We start from the raw sequence: 14,687 nt of genomic DNA on the forward strand, positions 1-14,687 counted from the left end.
ACACCATTTAATAAAATACATCTTTTCTAGCTCTGTTCAATGAAATGGCCAAGGAACAATATTACTCCATCATCACGAGGCTGACGCTATGCAATCCTAATTTCTAAAAGTTGGGGTCTGATGCTACTTTTCACTTAAAACAACATGCCAAAAAAAAAAAAAACCATGCCTAAGAAGAATGACTGATTCATGTCTGGGTCTGGGAAGGTACAGGTGAGTCTTAAAACATTTTATTAGTCCAGAAAGCAAGAAAGCTTTAAAAGATAATGGTGTTGGGTGGAAGAACGCAGAAGCCAGTTTAAAGGGACACTCATTGGCTAACTTCTGTCAATTTGAGTATCAGAAGGAAAATGATGACTATGGTCAGTTAAATTGTGTTAAAATAAATAAATAAAATGTGTTAATTTGTGAAAAGCTGTGGTCATAAATGACAGCAAAAATGAGAAGAGTTGACAAATTGTACTATAGAAGTTGAATATAATTGAGTCTCATTACTCACCCTTATCATGTTAGTACTGTTGACTCATTTATTGAATCAGTGCAGAATATCAAATTCAGTAAATATCAAGTATGTTAGTTTTACTTAATCTAAGTTTACATTTAGAAAAATAGAACTGCCAGTGTTTATACTAGTGCAAACTGATTTGTTTGTAGTGACAAAATTATATCCTTGCCTGCCTTAGAAATCTAGTGGTGGGAGTTTTGATTATACCTCAAAGTACCAGTCCAGTGAGTCATCTTGGGGGAATTAGCATTGGAATATATTTAAATTACTGTACTTCTGAGTCTCTATGTATTAATCAGTTAAGTCTTGAGAGCTAGATCAGAACCCTGGTGGTATTTTGCATAAGTCTATATAGCAGGCTATCTGAAAGAACTTTCCATGATATGGAAATGTTCCATCGATATATCTGTGCTATACAGCATGGTACCCATTAGTCACATGCAGCTAATGGCTATTAAGCCCTTGAAATGTGGCTAGTGTGACCAAAGGACTGAATTTTAAATTTAACTTTGTTTAAATTAATTTACAGTTAAATAGACACATGGCTCACAACTACGGTATTGAAGAGCATAGGTCTAGATTTTAAACTTCCTTTTAATTATATAGAATAACTTTAGGCTTACTCAGCAATACAAATTCCTTCTCATCAATTTTGAGACATTGTCCATTTTTTTTTAAGATAAGGATCTTTTTTTGAGAAACTAACAGAACATTGTGAATCAACTATCCTTCAACTATACTATAAAAAATATTTTTGGAAAAGGTAATATGTTTACATTATTTAAAACGTTAAAAAATATAACAAGGTATACAGTAAGAATTCTCTCCCACCGTATTCCCCAGCTACCCAGGTCTCTTCACCATTGGTGTGACCGATGTTATCAGTGTCTTATGTATCCCAGAGATACTTTATGCATGTACAAAGAATGACAGCACACCTTTGTGTTGCACAAGGCTTTTTCTTCCTAACATAGTTTAGGGATATTTCATATTAGAGCATCAGCATTCTCCTTTGTTATGACTGCATAGCTTTAAGAATCTAATAAAGGATCCCTGAAGGTGACCTCTCTGCTGATGAGATAGCTTGCATCTGGAATGTGAAGAATCCTAATTTCACAAGACAGGTAAGGGTAACAGCAGGCAGAACCTATGACAGCTCCCACCCAGTGCACCCACCCATATGGAGGAGGCCCAAATTTTAAAATGCCTAGTACTTTTTCTTTTAAATGTACATTTTGAAGCAGATCATGCTAAGCTTTGTGAAATGACCCAAGGTATTTATAAAACTATGATTTTAAAAAAATAGTATAATTATAATTTCAATGATATGTAACCTCCATTAGTGGCTTTCTGTTGCATGTAGGATAAGATCCAAATTCCTCACCAAGACCCACTGGGCTTTGCATGATCTGGCTCCAGATTTCTTAATCACTAGGCTCCAACCACATAGGCCTCTTAACACAGCCAGCCCTTTCCTGCCTCAGGGCCTTTGCACTCACTCTTCTCTCAGTCTGGCAGGCTCTTTCCTGGGCTCTTTCTGTGGCTCTCTACTTCATCCTCCAATCTCGGCTTAAATGTCACCTCCTTTTTGATGTCTTTCCTGAATGTGCCATCTATAGTGCTCCCTCACCCTGCCCCCTCACTACTACTTTCTCTGTAGCCTTTATTATAATCTATAGTTAGTTTATTTACATGTTCTCTCCCTTCCATTGGAATGTAAGATCCCTGAGAACAGGAACTTGAACTGTCTTCACTAATATAACTCCAGGACCTAAAGCAGTGCTTGGTATACAGATGGGGTACAATTAATATTTGCTAAAACAAAAAATGTTGAATGAGCAAATATTGAACGCATTTCAAATATAGTGCCCAGAACTTGCGAGAATTTGGTCAAGTGCTATGCCTTTCAAATAGTCCTGCATAATTAATAAACACAGTAAATTACTCTAAAAAATACACTGTTTTTGTATGAGGTCTTTGATTCCATTAATATTTATCTGGAGTCCTATTTACCTCTTTTGTAAGTCAGAGATGTTCAGTATGCTTGAATCATTAAAGCTTCTTGCATCTGCTATGATATGCCATCTATGAAGTGATGCTGCTTATGCCATAATGGTATGTGCTCTTCATCTTGTAATCTTTCTGAGTCACTAAGTCAACATGCACTGGTCATTATGTCAACATTTATTAGTACACGTGCTTACCTCGCATCATTACTGAAAAACATACATTTATATGGTGCTTTAAAGTCTGTAAAAAAGTCTGATATCAATTTACTTGAGCTTCAAAACCCCTTCTACCCTGTAAGGCATCTTATGGTCAGTTCACTGGTGAGGTTACTAGAACTCAGGAAAGATTAAATGTTGCTTAAAACAAGATAACTGGTAAAAGAGGAAGCTAGTAAGTGAACTCAACTCTTCCAATTCCAACTTCCAAGTTCAAGTCCTTGTCTTTTTCAGCCACCCCACAGTGCTACTCCAACACTATACTTGAATAAAACTTGGTCGTTTACAAAGTACTTCCACATAAACTATCTCATTTCATCTCTTTACAACCCTTGTGATTGACAAGGATGGTAAAATTCCTTCCCCCAAGAATTTATATAGTTTTTTTAAGGAAACAATACATGTGGAAAACACGACATTGTTACAGAGTTATGTAAACACATGGAAATTAATTATTGAAATGTATACAGATACCAAGGAGATTATGAACTGTATACAGCTAAATGAGATCTATTATAAAGCCTAGAAAGAGGTGAATCCTAACAGGATTCAGGAGAGGAAGAAACTAGGTTCAAGGCATCAGAAACGAGAGGGATCCCAGGCTTCCACGCAGAGGCAATGGGCCAAGCAGAGATGTGCTTGTGGGCACAGTGTCGTGTGGAGAGCAAAGCCAGCAAATTAGCCTGACAAAAATAGAGGGGCTCCATCGAGAAATAATGAAAGCTGAGAATGCTAAGATGAGGAGCACTTCTAGTTGACAGAAGACCTTAGATGCCAAGGGGAGCTTAGATTTTATTCAACAGACATTGGGGAGTTGGTAGAAGCTCAGGCAGATAAAACATTAGAGATGAAAACAAAGTTTGATGACTCTTCTGGCAGCTCTGTGTAGAACTAACTGCAGCAGAGGAGACTGACCCAAGGCTGGTCCAGTAATCCTGGTGTAAGGCCACGTGGTCATAGACTGCAGCGGTGACTGAGAAAATGGGAAGCAGAGTGGACCTTGCAGAGAAAGGCCCATCAGGACTGGGTGATGGATTTAGAGTGGGAGAGGAGAGAAAAGAGTGAAAGTCGGCTACGAGGTTTCCAGCCCATTGATCTGGGCTTATTGTGGTGCGATAAACACGTTATTTTTACAGGGAAGCAGTTGGCTGAGGCCAAGAGTAGAGAGCTAGGGATAGAGAAGAATGAGCTAAGTTTTTAAAATACAAAGTTGAAGGTGGTGCAGGATATTTAGTTGAAGACAACAGAGAAACAAGTCTGGAAAGAAGGCGAGTTTATATTTTGTCATTTTTATTAACCTCTGTCTCTCTTTCCCAAACTGCACACTCGCCACCTACTCACACAGCCTCAAATGCTCCTTTCTTGGCAATTCACTATTGAGCAAAATTCACATTTATAGATTTGTATATTTCCTTGTGAACTTTCTCTATGGTAGCATTAAAAAAATAGAAGAAAGCATTTTAAAAATGCATTAAGGCTTTTCACCCTGAAACATTTATTAAGAAGTTACTTTGGTTTTTAAAATTAATATTACTTCCAAAATCAAAATTTGTGCATCAGTTTTTACATTAAGTATATCCACTTATTCTATTTATAAATCTAACAAACTGATGTCTGATCCAGTTGGTTAATCATTTTAAACTGCATTTGTTCATTTAATAATTTGATTATGTTTTTCAAACACATCAATTTTCCGATTAACACACCTTCCCAAGTTCTTAAGTAATTCTCATAAAATTAATAAATCAAACAAATATAGGGCTTCTCTGGTGGCACAGTGGTTAAGAATCCGCCTGCCAATGCAGGGGACACAGGTTCAAGCCCTGGTCTGGGAAGATCCCACATGCCGCAGAGCAATGAAGCCCGTGCGCCACAACTACTGAGCTCATGAGCCACAACTACTGAGCCCGCACGCCTAGAGCCTGTGCTCTGCAATGAGAGGAGCCACCGCAATGAGAAGCCCGTGCACCACAACGAAGAGCAGCCCGCCGCTCGCTGCAACTAGAGAAAGCCCGCGAGCGGCAACGAAGACCCAACACAGCCAAAAATAAATAAGTAAATAAATAAATTAATTTTTTAAAAAAGCCTGCTGCTTTTGGAATCTGCACTGGAATGGAGGTAGAAGAGGGAATCAATCTTTAAACCTCTCCCCATTCCCCTCACCTTGCCTCCCCTCCAAGGCCTTGGCCCCCTGTTTCTGACAATGACAGATAATGTTAGAGTTTCTGGTTTCTATTTGGCTGCTACAGAGAGGTCGCCATCAAGAACCTGGAAATAAGGTTGAGTTCTCAAACTATGAAATCCACACTTAAAGGATCAAAGCAAAAGCCAAAAGGACGGCCTTAGCTAACAAACCTCTTCAGTAACTTCACTAATGAATTAATGACGGAGAGGAACACTCAGACCAGGGGGCGGGGGAAATACAACAGGAATGACAAAGACTAGGATTGGCAGTGACTATCCTGGCTTCGGCCAGGGAAAAGGGAACATTAGTTAACAGGCTTCTAATATTACAGTCCCCTTGGCAAGCCCTTTCCTGATGTGGAGATAGAGGCATTGGATTTTTCAGCCTGATTCCGAGAGTTGTTTGATTCATCTAACTTCCATTATTCTGATTCTCATTCACCTCTACAGGTGGGTCTTTCTGCAGGGAAAGAAGGCACTGGTCTCTGACGCTCCAGTATTACCATCCTGAGGAAAGTTATAATTCTTATTATAATTAATTTTTGATCTTCTGACTTTATACATTTTTCAAGAAGTGAGTCTGCCACTAAGAGATGGATCCATTTTCAATATGCTGATGGAATCAGCATTCTGAATCTGCCAGGTTGAGTACCAGATCCTGGACTGGTAAACTCACCGAGGGAAGAACTTAGGAGACTGAGTACTGGTCTTCCCAATTGCTCCCTAAGACACAGAGTCACAGGATAAATGACAGGGAGCCGCAAGCCACCTGAGGATTCAGAGGAGGGTTCTTGGACATGATAACAGCTGAGTTGTATCTTAAAGGCTGAGTGAGAGTTTGCAGGTAAAGAGAGGTGGGCACGGAAGTCCCAGCATAATCCAGGGCACAGAGAAGAGAATGAGCAAGTGTAAGTTGTGGGGTAGCTGGAGAAATAGAGGGGTCAAATCAAGGAGAGCCTAAAGTCTAATGGGCAGGAGGGAGTCATTCGAGTTTTTTAAGCAAGAGGATGACAGGGCAAATTTGGATTTATCACTCCTGCTCTAGGAGAATATGAATATGAAATCTATCAGTAGAATATGGTTTTAAGAAGCAGCTAGTCCAGAGGCAATTAAGAGGTCATAGCCCAGAAGAAAGATAGTTCTGAATTCTTACAGTGGAATTGGAACATTTCAGAAGCAAACACCAACAGGATTTAGTATTTGGACATTCAATGTCAAAAGGAAGAATCAGGGAGACAGGAGCCTAAGAGAATACCCAGGTTCTGGTTTGGGTGTCTGAGTGGATGGCAGTGCCACGAACTCATATATGGAATAGAGGTGGGAGGATCCCAGGGTTTGTTTCATAGAGTCTAGGGGGTGAGGGATTAAGTGGGGTGAAAATAATGAGGTTAGTTTTGAAAATGTTAATAGTGAGGTATCCGCGGGATCTCCAAGTAGAGATGCTCAGCATTTAGTAATATATAGTTTCTGGGTGCTCAGAGGGGAGGTCAGTGCTAGACGTAAAGACGTGAAAGTTCTCCACAGAGGTGGTATTTAAAGCCTGAAACTGGATGAAGTTGCCCAAGCAAGACAAAGAAGGACTACGGTCCAAGGGAAAATCCTTGGGAGAAACTTTTAGTGGGTAGGCAGAGGAAGAACCCATGCAGAGGAACAAAAGCCCTGATACCAAAGAGGAGAAGCAGAATGGAAGAGTTTCAGGAGCCAAGGGAACCGTTTGGAGGGGCGGCAACTCCCAAGAGAGATCCAGGAACTAAGGACTTAAAAGTGTCTCCTGGGGGGCTTCCCTGGTGGCGCAGTGGTTAAGAACCTGCCTGCCAATGCAGGGGACACGGGTTCGAGTCCTGGTCCGGGAAGATCCCACATGCCGTGGAGCAACTAAGCCCGTGTGCCGTAACTACTGAGCCTGAGCTCTAGAGCCCGTGAGCCACAACCACTGAGCCTGTGAGCCACAACTACTGAAGCCCATGCGCCTAGAGCCCGTGCTCCGCAACAAGAGAAGCCACTGCAATGAGAAGCCCGCGCACAGCAACGAAGAGTAGCCCCTGCTCGCTGCAACTAGAGAAAGCCTGCGGGCAGCAACAAAGACCCAACAAAAGGGAGTCTTCAGTAGCCCCAGGGGTGTGGCAGGAATGAATGGAAGTGGAGGAGGGGAGACAGTGAGCATGGATCCTTTGTTCATAAGGCTGGCTGAGCTTCTTAATCCTGAGATGCTGGTGTAGACCACAGTCATTTTGTTGGGCCCCCTTTCCTTTCTGCTTTCCCTCTTGACTAAGAGTCAAGTGATTGGGAACAAGAACCTGAAAGTAAAGGAAGAACCCCTGAGGCCAATACTGGTAGAGGATTCAGGGGTGTTCTCTTTCCCCAAAATCACTCCACTTAACCTTCTCCATCTTTTGCTTCCCTCCACTGGTGGATAATGGATTCCAGTCTCCTATGCCAACAGAGACCCTTCTCATGGGGGAGCAGCAACCCACAGGGCTCCGCAGAAGTGATTACAGCTCTCAGGGACCCAACATGGCAGGAAGGAGAGAAAGACCATCTGTCAACCCTCAGAATCAGCACGCTTTCCTGAGCCCCTTTCCCTTTAGTTAGTGCCCCTGCTCTGATTTCCTCATACCTTACCCAGCCCCTCAATTTCCAGTGTCTAGAGAGCCGCCATATTATGGAGTAGCAGATTCCCAATTCCCATGGGACCCAGGCTCGTTCTGGAGGAGAAACTGAGGATGTGACTTGGGACTTATTTAACGTGCCTTCCTCTAACTTCCGGGGGAACGGGGAGCCCTAGGATGTCCTTCCCTCCCAGGTCAAACTTGAACTCAGTTAAAATGGTGTGTATGACCCTTCTGAAGGAAGGCTGGTCTGTCGCCTGGAATCTCTTAAAAGCAGGGAAGAATGAGGAGGAATTGGGCCCCTTCTCTTCATCACTGTTGGGTCCTTCTTGCCCTACTCCAGACCTCAGTCGGATCCAAAGACCTCCTCATTTACCATCAACATGGAAGCCAGCCCTGTAAGGAGGAGGGAGGCCTACTTAGCCTTGAGCAGACCCTGGCAGTTCTGTTCCAGCCAGAGTGATCTGACCAGTCACCTGGGCTCTTCTTTAAGTTTATTAAAACTTTTCATTAAAAAAAAAAAAAAAGCTCATTAGAAGAGTGGCAAAAGAGTAGGAGTTAGTGGACGGCACAAGATTCACTGATGGACCTTTTGTCTTAGCATAAAAGACTTGAGCAAGCTTGAGAACAGAGCCAATGGGCAAGAGACACTCAAGATATAGGAGAGAAAAAGTTAATGATGGAAGATGTTGGAGGAGACAGGATGAGGGATGCAATGGGATCACCTGTAGAGGATCTGACTCCAAACAGGAAGATAGAGACTCATCCTTGGAGACCAGCTGATGCTGATGCTACGTAGAGTCAGATGGGGCCAGTCACGTAAGACACTCTTGGGTGAGGTCAATTAAATTTTCAGTGGATCCTAAGTTTTTTAACAAACCAGGGAATGTCTACTTGGTGAGAGCCCATTTGCACATATTATTTCATTTCGTCCTCACAACAGCCCTATGAGGTAGATACTGTTCTGATTTTACACTAGAGGAAAGAACCTCAGGGAAGTTAAGCAACATGGCCCAGGTCACACAGTTCACGGGAAGCAGACGCGGGCTCTGAATCCAGCCCTGTCTAGCACATGTTCTTTGTGTAACTCCACATTGCACCACGCTGCTTAGGGCAGATGAGAGGGCACTGTGCTGTCCCAGAAGGCCAGCAAACCTTTTCATCTCGGAAATCACCACATGGGTGTTATCTGCCTAGGTGTGGAGCTTGTCCTAGATTCCAGATTTCCTAGTTTGTCTGGAAATCTGTTCAACTACAGTAAACAGCATAGGCCCACCCGGGACCTTGAAAAGTCAGGTGATAGCCTGCTAAGAAGTTGAATTAAAAGTCAGCAAACAGCAGATGCAAACCATTATATACAGAATGGATAAACAACAAGGACCTACTGTACAGCACAGGGAACTATATTTAATATCTTGTAATAAACCGTAATGGAAAAGAATATGAAAAAGAATATATGTGTGTGTGTGTGTGTATATATATATATATATATATATATAAAACTGAATAACTTTGCTGTACACCAGAAACTAACATAACATTGTAAATCAACTATACGTCAATAAAATACATTTAAAAAAGAAAAAAAGAACCAGCGGACTTCCCTGGTGGCGCAGTGGTTAAGAATCTGCCTGCCAATGCAGGGGACACGGGTTCGAGCCCTGGTCCGGGAAGATCCCACATGCCGCGGAGCAACTAAGCCCGTGAGCCACAACTACTGAGCCTGCTCTCTAGAGCCCGTGAGCCACAACCACTGAGCCTGTGAGCCACAACTACTGAAGCCCACGCCCCTAGAGCCCGTGCTCCGCAACAAGAGAAGCCACCCCAATGAGAAGCCCGCACACCGCAACGAAGAGTAGCCCCCGCTCGCCGCAACTAGAGAAAGCCCGCACGCGGCAACGAAGACCCACCGCAACCAAAAAAAATAATAATAATAAATAAATAAATTACATAGTTATTTTTAAAAAAAAGAATCGGCAAACAGTATCCTGATTTTGTGTCTGATATTCATTACATAGTGTCTTTGTGATCATCAAAAATGTAGGAAGGGCTGGAGAAAATATTTGCAGTCCCTAAGTTTCTTAACTGGTAACCTTATCTAAATCCTGTGAATTAAGTAACCGTCTATCAGATGGTCAAAGTGGTTGCATCTAGGACAAGGGACCTAGGAGACCGCCCAGGGCCTATGTACATACATTACTGTACCAAATACGTTCAAAATCATCCCTCTATAGGAAGGCATAAGCTGACTTATCAAATGCCAAGTAGTCAGGTAACTTCCCAAAGGCAGGCCTTTTGCTGCACTAGTTCTCCCTGAGCACAGTTTCCACGAGAGGAGCCAGATGCCACGTGGGTCCCTGTGCTCCACTGCTCACAGCGTGCGGGGCCTTTGGACCTGCATTCAGAGACCCCCCAAAGCACCCTCTGCCAAAAATCTCTCTCCCGTTGCATCAGCGCATCCCATGCAGAGTGGCAGGGAAAGGTGGGCTAAGGAAGGAGTCTCTCTTTTGGAACTCTGTGTGTTCTGAGAATTAACACCGGCAGGAGGAACAGGTCCCTAGGCTGACATGGTTGTTATATAAACTTTCTCCTGGAGTTGGGCTAGAGATCAAATTGATGAGGGGGGCATGCAGGAATTTAGTGAGAAGAAAGAGTAAGGATACTATGAAGAAAGGTTTTAAAGAGAGTCTCGAAATACCAAAAAAGATGGTTACAAGTAGGTTGGGACAAATCTGTGGGACTTGTGAACCTCCCCGAATCTCCCACCTTTTCCATGAAGCCTCTCAGAATTGGCCAGAGAAAAGAATTGTGCTTTCCTGTGCCTTGATGAGTCTAGACTTGGAATTACATTAGTTACTTTCCCCATAAACTCTAAAATATTGGGCATGTCTTATGTGCTGGGCTCTGTTCTAGGTTTTTAGGAATACCAGGGTGAATAAGAAGGACAAGGCTGCTCCTCTTTCTAATGCAAGCAGTTAGAAAATATCAGGTGTTATGAACATGCCATCAGAGTGATGAGCTAGAGGGGACTGGCAGGCTACTTTTTTTTTTTTTTTTTTTTTGCGGTACGCGGGCCTCTCACTGCTGCGGCCTCTCCCGTTGCGGAGCACAGGCTCCGGATGCGCAGGCCCAGCGGCCATGGCACACGGGCCCAGCCGCTCCGCGGCACTTGGGATCCCCCCGGACCGGGGCGCGAACCCGCGTCCCCTGCATCGGCAGGCGGACTCCCAACCACTGCGCCACCAGGGAAGCCCAGGCAAGCTACTTTAGATGAAGATAGTCATACAAGGCCTCTCTGAAGTTTAAGCTGAGACCTGAATGAGAAGGAAGAAGTGGACTTTGGGGGCAGAGGGAACGGCAAAGGCAAGCTCTCCTAAGCTGAGAAACATAAAGAACAATGTGGTCAGAGTGAAGTGAGCAAGGGGAAGAGGTGGGAAAGAGGTGTAGAAGAGGAGGTTGCAGAGATAGGCTCCAGCTGGGGTGGGGAGCCTGGATTTTATAGTAAGGGTAATGGGGAGCTATTGAAGGTTCTAGGCAGAGGACATACATGATCCTATTTATGAGTCAAAAGCTCTCTTTGGCTATGATGTGGAGAAGAGATTATACACGGCAGAGAATGGAATCAGAGAAATCAGGAGGTAATTACAGAATAATTCAGGTGATAGGCTTGAACCAAAGTGGAGATAAAGGTGGAAGAGGAGAAATGATGAGATTCTGAGTATGTTTTGGAGACAGAGTCAACCCAGCTTCCTGATAAGTTAGGTGCAGGAGATAAGAGAAAGGAATCAGGGATCATTTTGAGGTTTGGAACAGGGCAACTATGAACTCTTCCTTATTTCCTACTGCTAATACATACCTTAAGAAAAAACTTAACATTTTAAATTATAAAAGCAATATACATTTCTGTAGAATATACAAGAAATAAAATTAAGAAACAGAAAAATTCATCAGCCTATAATTCATAGGTAACTACTACTCATCTTTTGGTTCATTTACTTCTAATCTTTTCTCGTTTTTATAAGGAAAACACTTTCCAGGTAATAAAATTATACATATTAATTAGAAACAATACAGAAAAAAGTAAACATAGAAATTAAAATCACCCAAGTATAACCAGAATTAATATTTTTATGAATGATATACGCATATGTATTCAACGAATTTTGAACATTCTCAACACATGGCTTGTATTTTGCTTTTTTTAAAAAAATTTGCCATGGGGACTTCCCTGGCGGTCCAGTGGTTAAGACTTCACTTTCCAATGCAGGGGGTGCGGGTTCAATCCCTGGTTGGGGAGCTAAGACCCCACATGCCTTGCGGCCAAAAAAACCCAAAACATAAAACAGAAGCAATATGGTAACAAGTTCAATAAAGACTTCAAAAAAAAATTTGCCATGAACTTTAACTCATTATCATCATAATTGTTTTAAAATAGTATTTTATTGGTTTGTAGGCACTTATTCCTGATCTATATGAAACTGTCGCAACAGCTCTACCTTACTAAAGGCCCCAGGTTGCTACATTTTGGAATTTTGCCTTCACATTAACCTCTGCCCCCCACTGCCCCAATCCCCCAAGTTAGAATCTTATAGTTGCCCAGAAGTCCCTAAGCTGAGGCAGGGTCTTCTCAATGACTTGTCTCAGCCCCCTCGCGCCACCACCTACCATCACTGCCACCAAGAAGCAGCGCCCTTGCTGGTGGCCTGCCTGGCATCATCTTTTGCAACATGAAAGGAAAACATACCTGAATGTATTTCAGGTGAATCACTGCCTGATGCCCCCCGCCCACCGCCGCCCCCCCCTCCCCGGGGGTAACCTATTTTCCAGGAATGAATTCCAGGTGGCTAGTTTCGAGGCCCACCCTCCCCAAACTCCTGGGACCATCTGCTATGACACAGGCAGAGTCACCAGGTATAGCCACTTGGATCGTCACCCCTCCCTCCAAGAGGACATGTGTGTTTTCTCCCTGGTCTCAAGCCTGGCTCTGAGCTGCTTTCTGAACTGCTCTCACATCTACCCTGCTTCTAAGCCTGCCCTCCCTGTGTGAACTTCCCCACCTTCAATCAGGCAGGAGATGATAAGGCTGGTATCACTTGCTCATTTGGAGGAGGTAGATAAGAAAGCCCAGTGTCACCTGGAGAGAGGTACTCAGAGCCTTCTTCTTGATTGATTGATTGACTGATTGAAAGATACACCCTTTTCATTTACATCACTATAGTTAGTTTCTTACCATAGGCAGATAGTGCCATAGTTATTATCCCAAAGAGAATTTGGTTTATTTTTAAACCATAGATGAATCTGAGTTTTCTAATCATCAGAGTCTGAGCAACTGCCACAAGTAAACATACTTCAACTGCATAAATCTGAACTAATGCAGAGTGGAAATCTGAAGGATAATAATGCTTTATATTTGTAGCACAGGATGCATGTTTCCACGCTCTCCCCAATTATCACATTGGCTTGTTACAACAACTTGTTGAGACAGGCAGAGTTGATATTTGTATTTCCACTTTATAGGCTGAGTTCATCAAACATTTATTGATTCCTTTTTATATACCTGGCCCTATGCTGGGTACCGGTGATACTGAGAGGAAGATAATACCGTTTCTATCCTTAAATTGCTCACAATCTGGCCGGAGACACAGATATAGCAAGTAACTAAGGTACATGTGGTGAGCATTATGCATTTTGTAGGAACAAAATGTTATAGGGGCAAAGAGGAAAGAGTAAAACAGGGAGTGGGGAGAAGCAAACATCACTGAGTGCCTATTAAGTGCCAGGTATTGGGCTAGGGCCTTGCTACTCAAAGTGTGGTCCACGGACCACCAGCAGCTACATCCCCTGGGTGCTTGTTCAAAATGCAGAATCTCAGGCCCTACTCCAGACCCACTGATTCAGAATCTGCATTTTAACAAGATGTTCAGGACATCTCTATGCCCATTAAAGGTTGAAGAGCACTGGGCTAGGTGATTTACAAATTTTATTTAATTCACAGCCCAGCGAGGTAGTTTTTATTAGCCCTGTATTACATAAGATAGGAGATGGAGTTACAGAATTCTGCCTAAGTCTCACAGCTATGTCATGGAGCTGGAACTTGAACTAGGCCTACCCTGTGATGTTTCTTACTCTCTAGGCATTTCAGAAAGGCCTCACGGACAAGATGATGTTTGTGCTGGACCTGGAAGGACCTCACTGGGAGGAGAGAGGGCCTTCCAGTCAAAATGCCCCTTGAGTGAATGTTTGGTATGGCAATGGAATAGGGCCTGTCGTGGGGAGTGTGGGAACTAAGGTGAGCAAAGAAGATTGGAATCAAATTATCTGGGGCCTTGAATGCCACCCTAAGGAACTTGAATCTATCCCATGAGTAGGTTTTGCAACCTGCTGTGGAATTGTGATTGTGGAGAGACTGCTTGTGTCAGAAGCCCAGCCTCGCCACTCACTAGTTCTATAACTTCAGGCAGGGTCGCTGGTGGGGTTCTCTGAGATGTACTTGGGAGTGAAAAATCGCTATTAGAAATCAAGGCCTGGGAGGAAGAGGGAAGAAACAGGGTTGAGCAGGGGAAGAAATCGAAGAGTGGCCCCAAAAAGTCTCGGCCAACCTGACAAGGAGCTAAGGAAGATGGCCAATCCAAGTTGTCCTGTATCAGGCCGAAACGGCCAGGGCTTTATCCCTCACCTCGCCCAGGCACCAGATGCCCAGGCAGGGCATGACCTCAGGTGATGGGGATCTCAATGGCTGGGGCAGATCCTGAAGGAGGAAGCTGTCTGCTGACAGCTAGGCAGTATGTCCTCCTCCCTAGAGGGGCTCTGAGCAGGGCACCGTCGGGGTCTGCCACAAACAGTTTCCTTACTTCTGTGTCTCTGTCCCTTCACTGGCAAAATGGAAATATTAGTAGTCGATCCCCCACGGGGCGTATAATTCCAGGGACGCTAGTTATTATTATTATCTGCCTTGACAAGATATTCACTGTCTACTTTCTCCCTCGGAGCACTTGGAGTTTGAAAATCTCTCACTGTGGCCTGAGGAATAAGAGGATCCTGCCCAATTCCCAGTTTGCCTGGATTTCTGCCCCTTTCTCACAATGTTCCAGGTCTCATCATTTGTCAGGATATCCTGGTTGAGGTAACCTGTGCTAGGCAAAAGGCAAGATTTGAGAAATTTAA

Source organism: Lagenorhynchus albirostris, chromosome 17, assembly GCF_949774975.1.
Source record: "Lagenorhynchus albirostris chromosome 17, mLagAlb1.1, whole genome shotgun sequence".
Lineage (NCBI taxonomy): Eukaryota > Metazoa > Chordata > Mammalia > Artiodactyla > Delphinidae > Lagenorhynchus > Lagenorhynchus albirostris.